Source organism: Pinus tabuliformis, chromosome X, assembly GCF_031772625.1.
Source record: "Pinus tabuliformis cultivar Carrire ecotype Pingquan chromosome X, CPIR1, whole genome shotgun sequence".
Taxonomy (NCBI): domain Eukaryota; kingdom Viridiplantae; phylum Streptophyta; class Pinopsida; order Pinales; family Pinaceae; genus Pinus; species Pinus tabuliformis.
In genome coordinates this window covers 555605924-555613782 of record NC_142308.1, presented here as the reverse complement: position 1 = coordinate 555613782, position 7859 = coordinate 555605924, and the positions used below count along the sequence as shown (strand labels likewise).

Below are 7859 nucleotides of genomic sequence, written 5' to 3'. Positions count from 1 at the left end.
TGATTGTGCCTCTAGTGTTACTAGGATCCGAGACTAGGGTCCTCCAATCATCCATCTCCGCATCTGTCTCGTTATCCTACTTGACTTCCTCTTCCCATTCCTCTAAAATTTTTCGAATACCTTCATCATTGCCCTCACGATATGCCTCTGCAGCCTCGTTGATAAGCCTTTCCACCTATTTTCTACCCGTGAGAGGCTCGGATGTGCTCAGTTCCTTTTCCTTTTTGGGCAACTGGGCCTGTCTTCCATGGCCACAACTTTTTGCAGGACGAGCCATGGCGGAGATGCCCCAATCCTGTTCATTGCAACAATTCATTAACCAAAAACAATTCAACATGGTATAACAATGATCATGCCCCTGGTTTGTACTATCACAGATAACCGCCCCACCTTGCTCCTCCCCTTCCCCTTCGGTGTCGATGCTAGAGCCTTCATGGCCATAGGTCCATTCCCCAAGAGGGGCCGACCTACTGCCACCAGCAAAGAGACTCCGTCGCCACACCCATCTCCTCATGGCCGTAGGAAGGTTATCTTCCCCTCACCAATTACCAGTTGGTGAGCACTGTCGCATGCCAGTGTTAGGCTAGCCATGGTTTGCATACCCTTTCCCCTCTACCCAAGACGCAAGCGGATAGCCATTGATATTTTCTTGCCCGACTTCCCACTCGTGATTCCCAGCATTTCCCTCTTTGCAATTATAGCTATCTACCTCCTAGTGGCTGTGAAGTGTGCATTTGATGTTGATACCAATTTTCAATATTGAGTTGTCTCACTTGATCAAAAGCTTGAAGTCTTGGCTGTGAAGTGTGCATTTGATGTTGATACCAATTTTCAATATTGAGTTGTCTCACTTGATCAAAAGCTTGAAGTCTTGGCTGTGAAGTGTGCATTTGATGTTGATACCAATTTTCAATATTGAACTGTCTCACTTTCAAAAGCTTGAAGTCTTTTACATTCTACCTACACATAATTTGATCATGTACCTGCACATAAATTCAGCATGTACCCATTTCATATTTCAAGTCTTTTATGATATCTATTTCCCCTAACTATGCCAAATTCCTACGAGTTACAACTCAAGCTTTCGTACCTATTAAATAATTGTGTTAATTTGGATACAACCATCTTATATGCAATTTTACTGAGGAAATAATTTCAAACATAAGTAAAAAATTTATTGTCTTCCTCTAATATTCATTTTCCCTAACAGTGCTAAATTTCCCTCCCAAATTATTCTCAACCTATCAAATAATTCTAAGTTAATTTGGTCACACCTATCTTATATGCAATCATTTTGAGAGTATAATTTCTAATTTAGGTGGTAGGGACTAAGCTACCCTGTGGCACTTGTTTATAGTCGTTGTTAAGAGAAAATAAGCTTTCCATCCTTTATTAATCATTTCTCAATGTTAGAGCTCCAATGAATCTTAATTTCTAATTTAGGTGGTAGGGATTCTAATTTAGGTCATGGGGACTAAGCTACCCTGCGACACTTGTTTATATTCGTTATTAAGAGAAAATAATCTTTCCATCCTTTATTAATCGTTTCTCAATGCTAGAGCTCCAATGAATCTTGTGATGAAGGTCAACGCTACGATATTTTTATGAATTAACTTTCTCTACATTGATAATATTATACATAATGTTAGTGTAAATGATATTTTAAAAATATAACTATCACAACCTTTATCTTATCAATGTTTATTAGTAGATATGTACAAGAATAGAAATCTTGGAGAATTCTTAGTTACTTCATGAAATAATTTTTTCTATGACAACAACTTAGAGGAAGTTAACTCATATCAATATCTAGAAAAAATTAACTTTCAACAAGATCTTAAGTGGAAATATAAGAATGAGAAAATGAATAAATATAGAGAATTATAAAGGAATTGAAAAATGGAGAAGTGTTGTATAACTTATGATATTGATATTAAAAGCAATATGCCATATCTCATCCCCTTCATAGAAGTTGGTATTTCCTCCATTGAGAGTATGGTTGTGACTAAGAACCTTATGTACAATCAAAATACAATTAGGTTTCTTAAGATTGCTTCAAAATTAGCACAAAGTTGCTAAGACTTTGTTAAACCATTGTGAATAAATGAGGTAGTCATTTCAAAGAATATTGATGCCAATAAGAATACTCATCAAAAGTACAAATATTAAGGAAACTTTTCTCCAATATTTATGAGCATAAAAACAAATTGCTAAAACAAAAGAACTAAATTGTTATAGTTTTCCATAAGATTAGATAAACCAAAGTTAGTATTTATAGATGGTAGCAATCATTATCATAATCAACAACTACCTTTTCTATTCTTATCAGTATTAGTTACCTTCACTAGTTTTTCACCTTCAGCTAGCCCAACCACATAATATATACACCAATACACATCTATCACCTTATATCAACCACCTCTCAATGACTTCATGAATAGTTAGTTAAGTACTAATTGGGAAAGTATTGAAATAAAAGTGAAATATTATAGTGGAGCATCAATTATTTAAAAAACAATGGTAACGTCTTTTCCCTTCACAAGGAAATGATTGACATGGACAAATTTAAGAGGAAACAAAGGCTTGGATAAATTATTAAACCTACAAACTCTCGACAAATTAGTAAACCTACAAACTCTAATAGATGTTGAAAATTTTTCTAACCAACTCAAGGTATTATCACCTAACAAATATGAAAAGTTTTTTTTTTTTTAACTTCAATATGGAAACAACGATATTATAGATGAATTTGTTGAAAAGTAGTTTAATCTCACCAAGATCTAAAAAGGTAGTACAATAAAAGTGAAGGATGAAGAGGATGTTATAATAAAGATTTGTATATATACAATGAAATCAAAATACAAAAGGTCAGTGTAAAGGAAGAATTTGAAAAAAAGAGAAAAAATGGGTTTGAAATTTTATATATAAGTTAACTCTTTTTAAAAAGAAAGCCTATTTTGTAAATAAAATAAAATAAAAAAAGCTTTAATATGGTCACAACCATATTATATGAAATTTTTCTTAGAGGTAATTTCTAACTTATGTGGTAGGGACTAATCTACCCTCTAGCACTTGTTTGTAGTTGTGAAGACCAAAGAAGCTTTCCATCCTTTATTAATCATTTCTCAATGTTGGAGCTCCAATGAATCTTGTGATGAATGCAAACTCTAAGATATTTGTATGAATTAAAATCTTATAGTGGAGCATCAATTATTTAAAACACAATGGTAACATCTTTTCCCTTCACAAGGAAATGATTGACATGAAAAAATTTAAGAGGAAACAAAGGCTTGGACAAATTATTAAACCTACAAACTCTAATAGATGTTGAAAAATTTTCTGACCAACTCAAGGTTTTATCACCTAGCAAATATGAAAAGTTTTTTTTTTTAACTTCAATATGGAAACAATGATATTATAGATGAATGTGTTGAAAAGTAGCTTAATTTGAGCACCAAGATCTAAAAAGGTAGTACAATAAAAGTGAAGGATGAAGAGGATGTTGTAATAAATATTTGTATATATACAATGAAATTAAAATACAAAAGATTAGTGTAAAGGAAGAATTTGAAAAAAAGAGAAAAAATGGGTTTGAAATTTTATATATAAGTTAACTCTTTTTAAAAAGAAAGCCTATTTTGTAAATAAAATAAAATAAAAAAAGCTTTAATATGGTCACACCCATATTATATGAAAATTTTCTTAGAGGGTAATTTCTAACTTATGTGGTAGGGACTAATCTACCCTTTAGCACTTGTTTGTAGTTGTCAAGACCAAAGAAGCTTTCCATCCTTTATTAATCATTTCTCTACATTGATAATCACAAACATAAAGTTAGCGTAAATGGTCTTTTAAAATCTAATTATCACAACAAATTGAATCAAAACTCTTGATTCTTAATTTAACTTAAACAAAAAAATACAATTTGTATATTTTGGAACCATCCATTCTTAAAAAAAAAAAAAAACTCTCCACTTTGAATCTTCATAAAGCTGACTGGAAATTTAATATTACATTTTGCCAAAATTTTCAAACCAAAATAAATCATCCAAAAATAGAAATTATTTCCAAATTAAATAAAAGATATCAAAATGAAAGAACATATACAAATCCAAGTAAAATTTTATAAAAAAAATTACAATAAATTGATCAATTTCTAGTTATTATTATTTTATTTTTTATATAACATACATTTGGTAGGTTCCAAAATCTATAAATTTCAACCTAATGTCATTTAAGGCCATCAAAATGAAAAAAGATATACAAATTTTGATAATTTTTTATAAAAAAAATACAATGAATTAATAATTCAATTTCTAGTTATTAATTTTCAGTATAAAGGAAGAATTAATTTTGAAAAAAAGAGAAAAAATGGGTTTGAAAGTTTATATATAAGTTAACTCTCTTTAAAAAGAAAGCCTATTTTGTAAATAAAATAAAATAAAAAAAGCTTTAATATGGTCACAACCATATTATATGCAATTTTTCTTAGAGGTAATTTCTAACTTATGTGGTAGGGACTAATCTACCCTCTAGCACTTGTTTGTAGTTGTCAAGACCAAAGAAGCTTTCCATCCTTTATTAATCATTTCTCAATGTTGGAGCTCCAATGAATCTTGTGATGAATGCCAACTCTAAGATATTTGTATGAATTAAAATCTTATAGTGGAGCATCAATTATTTAAAAAACAATAGTAACATCTTTTCCCTTCACAAGGAAATGATTGACATGGAAAAATTTAAGAGGAAACAAAGGCTTGCACAAATTATTAAACCTACAAACTCTCGACAAATTATTAAACCTACAAACTCTAATAGATGTTGAAAAATTTTCTAACCAACTCAAGGTTTTATCACCTAGCAAATATGAAAAGTTTTTTTTTAACTTCAATATGGAAACAATGATATTATAGATGAATTTGTTGAAAAGTAGTTTAATCTCACCAAGATCTAAAAAGGTAGTACAATAAAAGTGAAGGATGAAGAGGATGTTGTAATAAAGATTTGTATATATACAATGAAATTAAAATACAAAAGGTTAGTGTAAAGGAAGAATTTGAAAAAAAAGAGAAAAAATGGGTTTGAAATTTTATATATAAGTTAACTCTTTTTAAAAAGAAAGCCTATTTTGTAAATAAAATAAAATAAAATAAGCTTTAATATGGTCACAACCATATTATATGCAATTTTTCTTAGAGGTAATTTCTAACTTATGTGGTAGGGACTAATCTACCCTCTAGCACTTGTTTGTAGTTGTCAAGACCAAAGAAGCTTTCCATCCTTTATTAATCATTTCTCAATGTTGGAGCTCCAATGAATCTTGTGATGAATGCAAACTCTAAGATATTTGTATGAATTAACTTCCTCCTTTAATATGGTCACAACCATATTATATGCAATTTTTCTTAGAGGGTAATTTCTAACTTATGTGGTAGGGACTAATCTACCTTCTAGCAATTGTTTGTAGTTGTCAAGACCAAAGAAGCTTTCCATCCTTTATTAATCATTTCTCCACATTGATAATCGCAAACATAAAGTTAGCGTAAATGGTCTTTTAAAATCTAATTATCACAACAAATTGAATAAAAACTCTTGATTCTTAATTTAACTTAAACAAAAAAATACAATTTATATATTTTGGAACCATCCATTCTTTTAGTAAAAAAACTCCCCACTTTGCATCTTCATAAAGTTGACTGGAAATTTAATATTACATTTTGCCAAACTGAAAATTTTCAAACCAAAATGAATCATCCAAAAATAGAAATTATTTCCAAATTAAATAAAAGATATTAGAATGAAAGAACATATACAAATTCAATATTACATTTTTCCAAACTGAAAACAAACCAAAATGAATCATCCAAAAATAAAAATTATTTCCAAATTAAATAAAAGATATCAGAATGAAAGAACATATACAAATTCAGGTAAAATTTTATAAAAAAATTACAATGAATTGATCAATTTCTAGTTATTATTATTTTATTTTTTATATAACATACATTTGGTAGGTTCCAAAATCTATAAATTTCAACCTAATGTCATTTAAGGCCATCAAAATGAAAGAAGATATACAAATTTTGATAAATTTTTATAAAAAAAATACAATGAATTAATAATTCAATTTCTATGTAAAATGCATATGGTAAGCTCCAAAATCTATAAATTTAAACACAATATCATTTCAAACTAACATTTCTTATTATTCAGAATTAGTTCCCAGGAAAACTTCACCAATCACTTCTGAAAGTTTAGAGAGAATTTACTGAATGAAAATCACATCCAACTTCCGGTACAGATTTCAGTTTCAACAAAACTTTTTTTTTTTTTTTTCATTCAGAAACATAGCTAAAAATTATGATAATGTGCAAAGCAACGGATATGCAGCAACCTTACTAAACCAACATATCGTTAATGGATGAAATTTCATTAGAATGAGGCAGTACAAGTTGAAGCTTGAAGGATCAATACTTGAAACAGATATATATACATATATCCTAGCCGCTGCCTCCTAAGAAAGCCTTGAGGCGCTTCACCTCAACATAGGAAAGGAATGTAGTCCTCTCGATGACAGGAGGAAGATTGCCGGCAAAGGGAGCACCATGATGTCTCCTTTGTGGAGTGTTCTGTTGTACACAATATTGCTTGAAGATATGAATCCAACACAGATTACTCCTTCAACCACCAGCAGAATCTCAGAACCTTCTGGATGGTTATGCAATGGAATGACGCCTTTGGGCGTGAGGTCGAGTCTAGCTATCGACACGCCAAGGCCATTCACTGCAGAAGGTCGGAGTTACAACAACACTGGGAAGGCCGGAGTTACAACAACACCGATGTTGTTGTTCACATTCCCGATATCTTCCAATCTGCAGTTAAGGATGAAGCCGCCTTGCAAGGATAAGCTGGGAGTGAGCGACAAGTCTGCCACTCAGAAATCTTGCGCACGTGAAGGATGAAAAGAAAAATTACACTGGACTAGTACAATCGCTAGCAGGGAGGCAATATTGCAAGTTTCCATGATTGATTAATCCAATGCTATAATTGTAGAACCCAAAAAAGTTTATAGGGTCAGAGAATAACCTCATGAGTATCTTGACTACATATAATTGATTTCCATTTCACAGGAAATTTGTCCTTCCACTCCCCAAAACATTGTTTTCGCTCTGAAATCTACAGATCCAACCATTTCGGCCACCTCACAGAAATGGAGGCTTCTATTCACCTGCATGCCAACGGACATCCAGATCAACTATTAACCTTCAAAATAATGGTATTTTTTCCAAAACAATGGCCAAACATGGAATGGAAAAATTACAGCAAGAAGAAGAGTCCGGAAATACCGATGAACAAATAAACCAATCTTGGGAGAGAAACCTTTTTCTGAAAAAACAAGACGGGAATAAGTCTTTGTTTTAACCCATCAAGAAATAGTTAAGCAAGAAGAAACTGTTCAACGAGAAGAAACAGTTCAGCAAGAAGAAGTTACTCATTTTAATTATTAACTACTTATCTGACGGTGTAAAATTATTCAATCGTCTAACATTCTATTTAATGGTGTAGATTTGTACACAGTGGCATTTTGGAGAGTGGTTCCCAAAGGGAAACGCCTTACGGCGTAATAAAACTTTTTTTTGAGTATTTGTAAATATAAAGAGGTTTATGGAGTAAATATAAAAATAGGTTTTATTTATTTACCATACAGCTAGTTTATTTATATTTTTATTTATTTACCATTCCTTTGGGGTAAGTATAAAAAGAGGTTTTAGTTACTATACCATACCTCCAATTTATTTATATTTTTATTTCTTTACCATACCTATTTTTTGAGTGTTCATAAACCTCCTTATATTTTA

At 31.0% G+C, this 7859-nt stretch overlaps 1 pseudogene; it reads right to left on the bottom strand.

The window, feature by feature from the left end:
- Positions 1–6437: 6437 nt before the first annotated feature.
- Positions 6438–7222, bottom strand: LOC149141216 (germin-like protein subfamily 3 member 3; annotated as a pseudogene).
- Positions 7223–7859: the final 637 nt, after the last annotated feature.